Source organism: Caretta caretta, chromosome 6, assembly GCF_965140235.1.
Source record: "Caretta caretta isolate rCarCar2 chromosome 6, rCarCar1.hap1, whole genome shotgun sequence".
NCBI lineage: Eukaryota > Metazoa > Chordata > Testudines > Cheloniidae > Caretta > Caretta caretta.
Window position 1 is genome coordinate 104,078,847 of NC_134211.1, and position 15,494 is coordinate 104,094,340.

The 15,494-nt window shown below is 40.1% G+C and overlaps 1 protein-coding gene across 1 annotated transcript in view; it reads right to left on the bottom strand.

The window, feature by feature from the left end:
- Positions 1-15,494, bottom strand: part of DICER1 (dicer 1, ribonuclease III) — a 101,269-nt gene that overhangs the window by 75,379 nt on the left and 10,396 nt on the right. Inside the window, 2 exon segments of the mRNA XM_048853214.2 lie at positions 2,700-2,798; positions 3,971-4,036. The gene's annotated coding sequence lies outside the window, so the exon portion shown is untranslated.

A 15,494-nucleotide genomic window follows, 5' to 3' on the forward strand; every position in this document is an offset into this window, starting at 1 on the left:
GTTGGGGCATGGGGAGAGGCTCAGGGGTACAGGCTCCGAGCAGTGCTTACCTCAAGCGGCTCCCAGAAGCAGTGGCATGTCCCTTCTCCAGCTCCGAGGCATGGAGCAGCCCCCGACCTTCAGAGCGGGGCCACGGCGCAGCTTCCGGGAGCCGCATGGTGCAGCCCCGTCCCGGCACCCCAGCTGGAGTGCCGAAGCGGGGCTGAGCCGCATATTGTGGCCCCAATCCAGTTCCCTAGCAGGAGCTCGCAGGCTGGCTTGAAACAGGCCTGTGGACCATAGTTTGCCCACCCCTGTCCTAGGTTAAAACTGTGGTATCTCTAATGAGAAAGGAGATTGAAGTACTGACTCTACAGTCAGGTCTATACTAAAAAAAGTTTGTTGGTATAGCTATACCAGCCAAACCTCCACTGTAGATGCAGTTTACACCAGCAAAAAAGTGATTTTGCCAGCAGAGTTTATACCAATTCTCAGAGTAAAATAAGTGATACCAGCAAAAGGGCTTTTATGCTGGGACAACTGCGTATACTGTGTATACTTTTGCCAGTGCACAAATTGGCACACTCCTAATTGATACTGATATGCCAGCAAACATTTCCAATGCAGACCAGGTCTCAGAAATAACAACACAGTGTCCGTAAGTTTTACAAAGGAAAGTTCCCACTTTAACAGAACAAAAATACATAGAGCCAGATTCTGGTCCCCACTAGCCCTTTTGTACCACTTGGCAAGGGGCGAAGGAGAGGGCTCTAAAACTGCCCTAAACATACAGCTAAGGATTCTCCTGGAACATGCAGAGCTGGCACTACATAAATTCACCTTCTATGGCCTCCTTGACACAGAGGACCTACTGGGAGTGCTCAGAGGGTAGGAGGCTGTGATAAATGAAAGGGGGAGGGAAAGTAGCTCCCTTTTATGGACACCCTGCCAGCCAGTAGCTATAAAATCCCTCTTAGTAGCTGTTCTTTAATTGCTCTACCTGTAATGGGTTAAAAAGTCTTACTGCTATGCATCGGTAAAAGGAAGCGAGTGGGCACCTGGCCAAAAGAACCAATGGGAAGACCAGAAATTGTTAAAATTTAGAAAAAACTCCCCTTTTGTCTCTCTGGCTGTTCTTACAGCATAGTTGCTGCCCTGTCTGCCTCTCCCCGGGAGAAGCTTGGGCCAGGTATGAAAAAATCATCCGTATCATACTTAGAAACTACTCTTTTAAAGCCCCAGATACGTAAGTAGATCAGGAAATGTCACGGAAGACGCGATTAGGTTTATCCCTTTTATTTCTTTATGGCTTGTGGATTCCTCTGTGCTAACCCCAAGTGCTTTTGTTTTGCTTGTAACCTTTAAGCTGGACCTCAAGAAAGCTATTCTTGGTGCTTAATTCTGGTAGTTGCTCTTTTAAAAATCTAGCAATAGCCTGAGTTCCTAGATGCTTTTTCTTTTTTTTTTCCAATAAAATTTACCTTTTTTTAAAAAACAGAATTGGATTTTTGTGTCTTAAGAGGTTTGTGCGCATTGTTTAATTAGCTGGTGGCAACAGCTGATTTCCCCCCCTCCCTTTTTTTTCCTCCTCTCTTCTTTCTCAGCCCTTCCCGGGAGGGGTAAAAGGGCTTGAGGGTACCCCAGAGGAAGAAATTCCCAAGTGCACCTTCCTGAGCTCTCAAACGGGTTCTGCACTTGGAGCGGCCAGTATTAATTTTTAGAATCCTTGCGGGCCCCCACCTTCCCCACTCGAAGTGCCAGAGTGGGGAATTAGCCTTGACAGAGACAGTGTAGCCAAAGCACCCAGCTCCAGCGGTCCCAGCCTGGTGTGATTGCTCACTGGGGCCATTTCAAGCTTATGTCAGAGCAGCCCTGGCCCCCAGCAGCCACAAGAACAGACCAGGATACATTCACCCCACCAGCTAAGTGAGCAGAGTTCTAGGTTAGCTAAAAATGTAGCACAGACAGAAGCACACTACTGAAAATTTAAAAAAAAAAAAAATTCTGCATCACTCTTCATTGTGAAACCTCCTAGAGAGCTTTAAAAACAAAAACTCTTCCCCGCTATGAAGATTTACTTGGACAGTGTTTTCTTCTCCTGAAGTTATATATGGAGCTAAAATTAAGAGTCAAGCGCAAATCCTTACCTTTTTTTGCCTTATCATTAAAACAATACTTTTTAATCCAATCTGATTTATTTTGTGCTGTTTACTTCCTGCATTTCTTTCAGTTTAGATAAGCACACTGGCTACATTCCACCCCTCCATCCTTTTTTAATAAGCATATATTCATTCTGGGTCTAATTCACTTGCATAATAATGCTTATGTTCACAACACTGTAAATGTTTAAATCCAAAAAATCATTGAAATTTAAAAATAAGTTAAACATTTTTAATCATATTACATTTCATAAAATTTTGAAGGTCTGTAGTTTGACTAATCTAATGGTAAGTATTTATAATTTGTTAGCTACCTACCTCTTACATAGTCAGCACCTATGGAGAAAATAAAGCTACTACTTTGTAAAAAGTGTGTGTGTATAAAATTAAACTACAGATTATTCAATTTTATATTATCCTAGATTGTGAACCTAAAGCCTTTACAGTATTGTTCTAAAGGTTTAGCCATTTAACGAAATTCAATAAAACATGTTAATGCCTAATTTGATGCATATAAATGTTTGTAATCTGTTTCTCTCATATTATAAAGCACAGACTTACCGTTTTAATTTCTTAGATCTGTGTTTGTGTTCTTTGAACTGCATTTTGACATCATGATATCAGTTTGTACATTAATTGCATCATTTGCAAGCTTCTGCTCTAAAATGAAATAAAAACCAACATAAGCGTGGAATTAAAGGATAGCTCAAATTCTGTAAACAGTCCAAAATACAAGGAATTTGTAAAAGAAAGGACAATAATATTTGGGTCATAAATAATAATGTAAAGGTCCCTTATGTAATTTCTCAAAACCATCCAGAGATATCTATATCAGTACACAAGAAAGGTAAGCTCGTGTGTTAAAGGTCTATCGTGAAAGTGACAACATTCTCCAGTATTTTAGTTTAATAGGGAGAATCAGATGTAAAAATTCCGAAATTTTTACTTTTTTAAAATGATTAAAAACTATTTCAAGAAATGAATGTTCAAAAAAGGAAAAGACTCAGCAAGAAATGAAAAGATAAATTACAAGATTTATTTTACCAGGACATTTTAAAATATTTTTGTAGTAGTTTTAAATTCAGCAATTGCTGGAAACCAATAGGCTGCCATTAGTCAACAAGAATGAAAATTAGAAGAGAAATGCAGTAGTTCTGTATCCTGTTTAATTATGCTAAATTTTTCACACACATAATAAAGAATTCTAAGTTATAAACAAAAAAGGCAAGAAAGTTCAAATTATGTTTTGTGCAAATTTTAATTTGAGCCTCAACAAACGTCCTCAACGCATGAAAAAGCACTGAGTGTAGTTTACTACCTCCTGAACATGTCAATACATTCAATATCTTATTGATTAGTTAATATCTAGTAAGATGGTGCAATGTACAAAATAAAGTTCAATTTAAAAAGTGTATATATATATATATATATATATATATATTTAACTGTCATTTGTATAAATGCAACTATCGGGATTTAACAAAGAATTTAGTTAAATACAAACATTGTAATTGCTGCTCCACAGACTTGAATCTGAAACACAAAAGTATAGTCTCTAAGCAGCAATTCTACTTTGTGTATCCACAACTAAATACATCCCCATAGAGAAAAGGGAGCAACAGAAGTTACTCAATTTATTCATCCAATGTGTAAGCATTCCCAGAATGACTGAACCATTCACTGAAAAGAAAAAAGCTCTACCAAGTCCATTTTTCTAAACACTGTTACTGAAAAGTTAAAATACAAAATGAACCTTGATAAGAATTTCTATCCTAATCAGTTTTAATAAAAAAGGACATTCCTAAAGATTACTTCAGTGTGTTCATTTTTACCTCTAATGCTGCTACAGAGCTTTTCCAGAGTTTCCAAGCCTGTAATTTTGTTTCACCCTAGGTAACCTAAAAGGTAATATAAAAAGAGAACACTTTAACATGAACTCTCATAAAAATCAATCATGCCATGTGGTAGTCTGTTTTCTTGCATTTTAAGATTTAGCTCTGTGGAAAAAGTACATGGTCCTTCAAAATCTAATCATCACACATCCTTTCTTGGCTGGGGATACAGACAATGAGTGTCTGAAATATTGGTTCTAAGTGCTCAGGAGATATTTGCATATTTTCTGTTTTATTTGCTAAAGTAATTGCTAGAGACCAATTAGATTTACAGCCCTTAAAAACAAAAAAACTTCAGTGTGTGTTTCATTTATGATCAAAATGGAGTTTTAAAGAAACTTAATATTCACCATACTTTAAAAGGCTTATAGCATGCATTAGTTTTATGGTGAAATAAATGCAAACACAATTATTACTTCATTTTATAAAAGGGTCCTCCATTACATTCAGGAAAATACAGAGTACAGTATGTAAAATCAGATATTTTGCGCTCTTGTGCGAAAGAGAATTGCTTGAACTTTATATCCCAAGATATCATATTAAGCCATGTCTTTCTCATGTAAAGACCCTTTTCTCCAGGATAAATTTATTTTTTCCTTTCTTTTCTCCAGAAAGTACAGACAATCACTTGGTACATTTAGCGATCAGAGCTGAAGTTTAATGAGTTCCTGTTGTGTCTAATTTGTTAGTTACCACCAAATTACATTCACACTGTCTACAATGTGCATGATTTCTATTGAACCAGTATATGGTCTAACAGTAAAATCATTTCAGTTGCTGTTAGTATGTTATTAAAGAAATCATTGTTTTCTATCTAGTAAAATTGCTAAATCTGGTCTAAAAAAAACTTGTTAAAGATAGAAATGGTTCTCTCTACAAGGGGGAGCAGAATGTTTTCTCCGATGCACAGAGGTAGTCAGAATATATTATAATAAACTGAACAGAAAAAAAATGCCACAATCCTTTGGCATAATATCTAACTTCATACACTACATAGTATTAGTTTTTGATAATTAATGTAGGAGGCAAACATATTAAGGTGACAAAATGGAGACGGACTAAGTATCACTGATTCATTAAAAGTCACTGACAACTTCTGTTAACACTACATAGCCGTAAAACAGGGGATTCAAATTTTAATTGATGGGCATGACACTGACTGCCCTTCAGCATGGTAAGCCCTTTTAAGGCCAAAACTAACATGTATCCCAGATAGGCCACACACCAGAAACTCAGTCAAGTTCTAGTAAAAAACAGCAAGCTTACAAAACATTAGCATCTAAAAGATGTTGGTTGAAACCTTGGACAAAAACCTGTTGCAGCAGACAGCCAACCCTTCCTGTCTGAAGGCCAAGGGAAACAACAACTTGCAAGTGAGCACTGCTGAACGATGGCAATAGCGAGTGGTTACCAAAACAAACTACAAAACCTACTCCCTTTCTTCACTGCAATGTGTTGCAGATACCAGTCAAATTTTACAGTCAAAGGTCTCTTTTACCATACACTGAACAAGCAACCCACCCAATCTACAGTAAGTGGAAAGCATATTAAAAGAACACACAGAAGAAAAAGGGGAAACCATGACACTGCTAAATGATAAAACTGGAAAGAGAAGATATTTAATGTACGGTGGCATTACTATGGAGAAACTGTATAGCAGAGGTAGGTTTTTCATTTTTGTAGGATAATAGGACTCTCGTCATTTCTGATTAATAAAGATAAAATGAATGACAAACATTTATTAAGAACACTATAACATGGCAACTTACTATGATTGGTTCATAAGTTTTACAAGCTTAGTTTAGCAGTATGATTAACTAGAATTTTGTTTGAGTTGTTTATGCAATATAAAAAATTCACTTATAATTAAAGCTAAAAGCTGAGATTTCCAAAAGTAAACTATTGATTTGGGAGGCCTAACTATACTAATTTTAAAGGGTGCTGATTTTCAGAAAGTGTTGAGGACCCTCCCTTTAAAAATCAGGCCTCTTTAAGGTGGCTCAAGTTAAGCACTCAAAAATATCATTTCCAAACTCAACAGTCACTTCTGAAAACCTTGGCAAGAATCTTCCAGGCATTTTGGCTAATTGCTACTCAACGGTCAGCCAAATGTCAGTAAACTTAGCCAACACACACCAGGCCAGTAGGAAGGGCAGACACGGATTCATAAGCATTATGGTACCTAAAAAATAATTCAAAGAGCCATGCTGCAAAACGAATAAAAACTTAAGTTTATTTTATCTATAGTTAGCAATTCAAAGATTGCAAGAAAAAAAGCCAAAATAGATTTTCAGAATTAAAAAACTTCCAGAAGTGTGGTAATGACAGTGTTTTCCAACACAAGTTATCAAAGCTGCTGCTTGATTTAAAAATCTTCTATAGTTTGATAGAAAAATTTTCCCCCTCAAATTGCTACACTAATTTTCTAATAAAACCATAGCGAATCATGGAAATGTTAAAAATAATGCACAAAATTCACTCATTAGGCCCCTATCCTGCTGCTGGATCTGCACAACTGATCTGATGACAATGGGTCTCCATGCAGGAGTAAGGGTTGCCAGCATGAGTCCAATTGCAGGATCAGTATTTATATCAACAGTCACCAAGCCATTTCTAAGATTGCCAAAGACCTCATGCAAAATTTCTGGGATTTAAAAAAAAAAAAACCTCCATTCTTCCCATTCAGTACCAAACAAAGCATTCAGAATGAATAAAACAGCAGTTTGACAACTCAGGGTGATTGGCAGCCCATAGTAATATCAAGTAGCAAATAAACCTTTTCCTAAGGTAAGCAGTGTTTAAATGTGAATTATTCTTTAGAAAACAAAATCCAACAAAACAAAGCCATGACACTGTATTACAGTAACCAAAAAACATCAGTTTTAGACTGGATGCAATTATTAGCATTATAAATAGACATTTTGTACACAAAAAGATATACAGTAAAATAAAATACCATCCTAATTATAAGAGTAGGGCTAAAATTCTGTCAGCAATTACCCTTACTGTCTGGTAGTAACTCCACAGTAAAGACTTCTTAATACCATGGGCCCAAACCTTCTGCCATTGAAGTCAGTAGCAAAACTCATATCAGGCCCCAAGTAGCCTCCTAAGCAAATAGCTTAAGGGCAAACATTGAGAAAAATCTTTCCTCATCACTACTGTGAACCGAACTACTGATCACATAGGAACATTCCTCCCACTAGGATAATACAGAAGAGTGGCATATATTTTCAGAAGTGACCAGTGATTTGGGGAATTTCATTTTTGGAGTGCCCCCACCTAAGAATTTTTTTCTGATTTTCAGAAATGCTGAGCTTCTACTCTGAAAAGTCAGGTCTCTTTGAGAGGTCTATAGTGGGGCACTTAAATTGCACTATCATGACAACTTTGGTAAACTGTTCCAGCAGTTAATTGCTCTCGCTGTTAAAAGTTTATGCTTTATTTTCAGTCTGACTTTGTCTAGCTTCAACTTCCAGCCATTGGATCATGTGATGCTTTTCTCTGTTACATTAAAAAGCCCATTATTAACTATGTGTTCTGTATATACTGTAATCAAGTCACCCCTTAACCTTCTCTTTGTTAAACCAAACAGATTGAGCTCCTTGAGTCTGTCACGAATAGGCAGATTTTCTAATCCTCATCATTCTCACTGCTCTTCTATGAGCCCTCTCCAATTTATTAACATCCTTCTTGAATTGAGAACACCAGAACTAGACACAGTATTACAGCAGCAGTTGCACCAGTGCCAAACAGAGGTAGAATAACCTCTCTACTCCTACTTGAGTTTTGAATAGGGCTAGAAAACCCATTAGAGGCAGAGAGTCATAGCAACGTAGGACTGGAAGGGACCTCGGGAAGCATCAAGTCCAGCCCCCTGTGCTGTGGTAGGACCAAATAAACTTAGACAGCATTGACATGTATTTGTCCAATGTGTTCTTAAAAACCTTCCATTGATGGGGATTCCACAATTGCAGAGCTCTGGAAGCGAAGATAGTACAAAATTTTCTAACTAGCCCTAACTTTCTCTATATTCTTACAAACTGCTTTGAGGTTAAGTACATGTAGGGCTGGGAGAGACAGTCAGTTAAAAGGGAACCACAGAGTACTAACCAACACACAACCACGGGCACAGGAAATTACTCCCTTCCCCTTAATTGACTGTATTATAGACAGTTTTTGAGTTGTAAATCCAGCATAGGGAGCATGTGTACACAGCTCTGAAGTACACTGGAGGGAGCATTTCTGAGAATTACAAGACTTACGGGTTTAGCAGAAAGAGTATGTGTGTGTGTGTGTGGGGGGGCAATGTACTAGTGCTAAGACTCAGGACATGCGGAAGTAGTTATGGTGGGTATCTGTGTGAAGTGCCACTGAAGGTGTTTTTCCTCCTTGTATCTGAATATGGCTGTAGTCTTTCCAGTATGAGCAGGTTCTGGAACAGGAGCAGATAGGCAGACTTCAAGACTGTTCTGCAGCTCTCCTGGTATGATCCCAGCAAAGCGGAGGTTCCACTGGAAGTAAAATGGTAATCCTGAAAGGGAGGGGCAAGACTAATGTTCAGGTTTTCTGGACCTTCTCAATTAGCCCCACTTCATTGTGAAGCTATTCCAAAGGCACCCAAAGAACTTTGGCTGCAGGAGCACATCTGATGCTCAGGGAGTGAATCCATTCCAGCTACTACACTCTATTACAAAACAGAAAATTCCTTTAGCTGGCCAAAGGAGTTGAGATGGAAAAGAGGAGCAGGAGTAAGACCTTGATAGAGAGGTTACTATTAGAGCTCCTCAAGGATTAGTCCTGGGACCAATTTACTTAACATTTTCATTAATGACCTTGGTACAAAAAGTGAGACTCCAGTAATAATTTACAGATGACACAAAGTTGGGAGGTACTGCCAATATGGAGAACAACCAGAATCATACAAGAAGATATCGTCAACCTTGAAAACTGGAGTAACAGAAATGGGATGAAATTTAATAACTCAAGGTTTAATTTAATAGCACTTGGGGACTAACAACAAGAATTTTTGCTATAAACTGGGTATATATTAGTTAGAAGCAACAGAGAAGGAGAATGACTGTGAGCCACCAATGCGATGCAGCTGTGAAAAAGGCTAATGCAATCATACGATGCATCAGGTGAGGTACTTCCAGTATAGATAGGAAAATGTTATTACCATTATACAAGGCACTGGTGAAACCTCTTCTGGAATGCCGTCTGAAGTTCTGGTCTCCCATGTTTAAGAAAGATGAATTCAAAAGGGAATAAATGCAGAGAAGAGCTACTAAGATGATCAGTGGAATGGAGAACCTGCCTTACAAGATGAGACTTGGGGAGCTTAGCTTGTTTATCCTAGTAAAATTAAGGCTATGGGGAGATATGATTGTTTAAATACATCAGAGGAATATAAATCAGGGAGGGAGAGAGAGGAGTTATTTATGTTGAGGGCCAAATTCTGGCACAAGAACAAATGGATACAAACTGGCCATCAGTAAGTTTAGGCTTGAAAGTAGACAAAGGTTTCTAACCATCAGAGGAGTGCACTTCTGGAACAGCCTTCCAAAGGGAGTAGTGGGGGCAAAATAACCTAACTTCTTTCATGACGCAGCTCGTTAAGTTTATGGAGGGGATGGTATGGCGAGATTGCCTACAATGGCATGTGACCCATCTGTGACCGCTATCAGCAAGTATCTCCAATGCCAGAGATGGGGAGGGCTCTGAGTGATTACAGAGAACTCTTTCCCAGGTGTCTGGCTGGTGGGTCTTGCCCACATGCTAGGTTGTTCCCGATTGTCACATTTTGGGTTGAGAAGGAATTTTCCCCCAGATTAAAGTGGCAGAAACCCCGGGTTGTTTTGGGGATGTTTTTTGCCTTTCTCTGCAGCATGGGGCATGGGTCACTTGCTGCTTTGAACTAGAGTAAATGGTAGATTCTCTGTAACTTGAAGTCTTTAAGATTGGAGGACTTCAGTAACTCAGCCCAAGGTTATGGGCCTATATCGAAGGTGAGGTTCTGTGGCCTACAATGTGCAGGAAATCACTAGATCGGGGTTCTCAAACTTCATTGCACTGCAATCCCCTTCTGAGAACAAAACTTACTACATGACCCTCAGGATGGGGGGGGGGGGGGACACCAAAGCCTGAACCTGCCCAAACCCCACTGTCCTGGGGGCGTGGGGGGGAGGTGCCCAAACCCCACCACTTTAGGTGCAGGAGGTCAAAGTACAAGGGCTTCAGCCCCAGGCAGTGGGGCTCAGGCTTCGGCTCTGGCCCCGGGCTCCAGCAAGTCTAATACCAGCCCCAGCGACCCCATTAAAAGAGGGTCCTGACCAACTCTGGGGTCACAACCCACAATTTGAAAACCACTGGACTAGAGGATAGTGGTCCTTTCTGGCCTTAAAGTCTTTGAGTCTGTTACTTTTAGTTAATGTTATAAAGCACATGCTGAAGATGAAAATTTGTATTAACTACTCTATCTATTATAAAATGAGATCAAAAAGTGTTTAAACACAACTTCCTTTGTACTTTATTTTTTTCTTGTTCCTTTAGAGTCAAGCTATATTTGCTGTTCAAATGCTTTAAATTATAAATTTAAATATTCAAAGTTGTTTAGCAACATAGCAATCCCTTTTCTTCTATTTAATCCCATGGCACTAAGAGTCAGGAATTTTCAATGTAAACAGTAAGAGGAGACTTCCAGTCCAACTGCATATGTTTTTAGAGGTGTAAAAGCCCTACTTCTTACAACAAAGTGTTCACATTATAAATATTTCACACAAAAAAAGTGTTCAATAGAATTGTGAAATATTACAGATAACTCCCAAACTGTTCCTTGTGAAACTAGCTCCAATGTCAGTAACTGCTAGTAACAGAACTCCTTGACAGAACAAGGAGTAATGGCCTCAAGTTGCAGGGGGGAGGTTTTGGTTGGTTATTAGGAAAAACTTTTTCACTAGGAGGGTGGTGAAGCACTGGAATGGGTTACCTAGGGAGGTGGTGGAATCTCCTTCCGGAGAGGTTTTTAAGGTCAGGCTTGACAAAACCCTGGCTGGGATGATTTAGTTGGGGATTGGTCCTGCTTTGAGCAGGGGGTTGGACTAGATGACCTCCTAAGGTCCCTTCCATTCCTGATATTCTATGATTCTAAGGCTGACATCAATTTAGCCTGTAAATACAAACTGATAAACTACAATCTACACAAACCCTGCAAGCTTTAACCCCAATAATGACTTCCAAATAACCAACATTAGAAGCAACTCAATGTAGTTTTTGAGGGAATTCTGGAAAAGTGCTCCTATCCCACCTGTGCTATCCCGAGTAACCCATTTGATCTCCTTTTCATATATTATAAAGATTGTAGCCTCTCCTAAGTTAAAAATTGCAACCAACTTTCATTATGAAGCCTTAGTAAGGCTTAAGACGACAAAAATATTTCAGCAATATTCGGGGGCGGGGTGGGAAGGGAGGAAGAAGAGACCTGTTTTTCTCTGTAAGTCACTAAAAAGTTACCAGGTTTCAGAGTAACAGCCGTGTTAGTCTGTATTCGCAAAAAAGAAAAGGAGTACTTGTGGCACCTTAGAGACTAACCAATTTATTTGAGCATGAGCTTTCGTGAGCTACAGCTCACTTCATTGGATGCAAAAAGCTCATGCTCAAATAAATTGGTTAGTCTCTAAGGTGCCACAAGTACTCCTTTTCTTTTTTTTAAAAAGTTACCCTGATTTGTGATTTTCACTTTTATTTATTTCAATCTAGCTCACCTTGTTGCTACTGCTTACAATTTCCCATACAGTTAATGACTTTTGTTGTGGATAGTTTGGGATCAAAGATGATTAATTTCAAGCAGGAGTTAAGGGCCCATTTGTTCACAGTTATTTCAAAGGGGTATGGTCTGGGTCTCACACCCAGGCATTACCCTAGCCTTCACCGGAGCCCACCCCATGGGAGCAGGAAAAAATAGGATAAAGAAGGAAGACGCACAACTTTTATGTTAGCATATTTAATGTATGTTCCTTTATGTACTCATTCTCTCTAAGTTTGGGAGAAAAGGAGTGGAATGGATATGTTAAGCACTTATATTAAAGTTTAAAATAGCCTCCTATAGGGATCCTTAACTATGATGTCATGACTGCATAATATTGCTGGATAATTTGGATTCTAGAGTTACGTAATTAGGAAAAAAAGAACCTAAAATTCACCAAAAGTCTGCAAAATTCTTGGACAAAGGATGACCTTGCACCTTCAAATCCCCACCTTATTTGGAGAACGGTCCCAAAAAATGTAAATGTACACAGTCATTAACAGATACCATATAAGCAACTGGATTTCGTCTTCCGCAGAGAAAGAGGTTACTGGCAGTGCAAAATTCTCCCCCTTCAATTCATTTATACAAAAGGTACTCATTATGGCAAGAAGGAGGAGGGGGGTAAGAAAGGCCCCAAATAATTTTGGCACTCTCCAAAATCTTATGGTCCTGCGGACAGGAGCTTAAGGCAAATGTGGGGACAAGAACTGTTTAGCAAGCAAATCACAAAATACTAAAGCCTTCTCGGTTTCTGTGTGGAGCAAATAAAACCTAATTGATTTAAACCATTTTATTTAATGACTAACTAAATTATAAATGCTGTATTTTGGTAGAGGGAGGGGGAGGGGGACAGGTGTTAAATACCACTACTAGGAGGTCTTTTGGAGTTTTACTAAACTGCTACAAGCAAAAAAAAAAAAAAAAGAAAGAAAATTAAGGCCTTGACCTGCAAAGACAGAGGCCATATTTATATTACAAAGTTAAGTCGACTTTCCGTAAACTGACACCGAGCCTCCAATTTAAGCAAGCAGATCTTGCGTCCACACTACGCTCACTGTGTCAGCAGGATGTAAGTCCTGCTAGGGAGGATGCATTGACACACTGAGCACTGCACTATGGGTAGCTATCCCACAGTGCACGTAGCTGAGTGGAATTTTGGGTTGGGCTTGCAATGCTTTATGGGACCAAAACATTGGCACGGGTGTTTATGGGAACATGGTGTTAGCCTACCATGATGGCACTTACCTCCCCCTCCTTCCTTCTCTGAAATCAACAGCAAACAAGCCAAGCCTTTTTCATAAGCCTGGATTACCTATGCGGATACCATAGCACGAGAAACATGTACCCCATTCAGCTTTACACTGTTGTTATGAACATTACAAACATCTTGCGCCTTATCCTGCAGTATTTACACAGCCTATACAGGAGCCACCGTGTGGAACAATGCGATGCCACGCAAGCAGCCCTGCTGGAAGACAGAGCGGAGCAATTGACAGTTGCTGGTGACAGTCACGCATCACCTTGACGCTGTTGAGTGCCATTTCTGGGCCCAGGAAACAAGTACTGACAGGTGGGACCGCATCATTATGCGGCCATGGGACGATAGCCGTGGCTGCAGAACTTTCGAATGCATAAGGCCACTTTCCAGGTACTGTGTGAAGAGCTTTCCCCAGCCCTGAAGTGCAGCAATACTGAAATAAGAGCTGCTCTGACAGTGGAGAAGCGAGTGGTGATAGCTCTGTGGAAGCTTGCCCCACTGTTCGCTAGCAGTTTGGCATTGCATCAATTTGGAGTGGGTAAATCTACCATGGGATCTGTTCTGATCCAAGTTTGCAGAGGCATTAACAGACTTCTGCTAAGGGCAGTGACTCTGGGCAACGTGCAGGACATAGTGGATGGGTTTGCCGCAGTAGGGTGTAACGACACTGGTTCTGGTGGGACCCAACTGAGAGTGCCAGTTCAGGACAAATTGCTTAAAGCAGGGCAGTTACAGCCCAAGGCTGGGGTTTTTCCACCTCTAAGGCAAACCAAATCAGCCAGACAGAGAGGACTTTGGTTTTTACCCCACTGGCCAACCACAAGTCACACAAGCAATTCCCTTAGACACCCCAGTTTCCCAGTATCACCACCAGTGCCACTTGTTATGGGGACGAATGGTTATGAAAATCAATACCCCAGTAAAAGAAAAAAGGTTTGCCCGATACCAAAGGACCAAGCCCCAGACCCAGGTCAATATACAAAATCAGATCTTACCCACAAATCACGCTGTTCCCAATCCTTTAGAGTCTAAAATCTAAAGGTTTATTCATAAAAGAAAAAGATATAGATGAGAGCTAGAACTGGTTAAACGGAATCAATTACATACAGTAATGGCAAAGTTCTTGGTTCAGGCTTGTAGCAGTGATAGAATAAACTGCAGGCTTAAATCAAGTCTCTGGAGTACATCCACTGCTGGGATGGGTCATCAGTCCTTTGTTCAAAGCTTCTGTGTAGTAAAGTTCCTCCAGAGGTAAGAAGCAGTATTGAAGACAAGATGGAGATGAGGCATCAGCCTTTTATAGTCTCTTGCCATATGGTCTTTCTTTCTTTGTCCCAAAGACAAGCTGTCCATCACATGGCATGGAAAAACCTCAGAGATCTGTCCATACGCAGGTCCCTGCATACCTTGCTGAGTCACAAGGTGTATCTGCCTTCACTCAATGAGTCAGTTGTATAGCTGATGGTCCTTAATGGGCCATCACGCAGGCTAGGCAGAGCTGACACCAACTTGTCTGGGGTGTCACCCAGAAGCATAGCACAAGTTTGAACTACAGACAATATAGAGCCAATACTTATAATTTTAAATACAAAAATGATACATGCATACAGATAGTATAATCATAACCAGCAAACCATAATCTTGTCTTAGACACCTTATTTGACCCCCTTTATACAAGATTTGGTGCCACTACAGGACCTTGGTTGCAACAATGTTCTATATGGTCCCAGATTATGTCAATAACGTCACACAGGGTTCCCTAACTGCAGTGAGGCGATAAACGGAACACAACCTATCTTGGTACCAGACCACCTTGTAAAAGAGTACATAAACCGAAAGGGGCACTTCTCAATGGTGTTGCAAGAGCTGGTGGATCACAGGGGCTGTTTCACTGACATTGGAAAGGTGCATGATGCGCGCATCTTTAGGAACACAGGTCTGTTCAGAAACCTGCAAGCAGGGACTTCCTTTCCAGACTACAAAATAAACCAGTGGTGATGTTGAAATGCCAATCATGATCCTGGGAGAACCAGCCTACTCCTTGCTCCCATGGCTCTTGAAGCTGTACACTGGCAGTCCGGACAGCAGTAAGGATTGGTTCAACCATCGGCTGAGGAAGTGCAGAATGGTGGTGGAATGTGCCTTTGGACATTTAAAAGCTCGCTGGTGCTGTTTGCTTACTAGGTTAGACCTCAGTGAAAACAATATTCCCTTTGTAATTGCTGCCTGCTGTGTGCTCCACAATATCTGTGAAACCAAGGGAGAAAAGTTTCCACTGGGATGAGGGGCTGAGGCAGATCGCCTGGCAGCAAAACACCAGGGCAATACAAGAGCACATCCAGGGTCTCTGCATCTCTGTGAGGCTTTGAATACAAGTTTCAGCAATGAGCCAGAGTAAT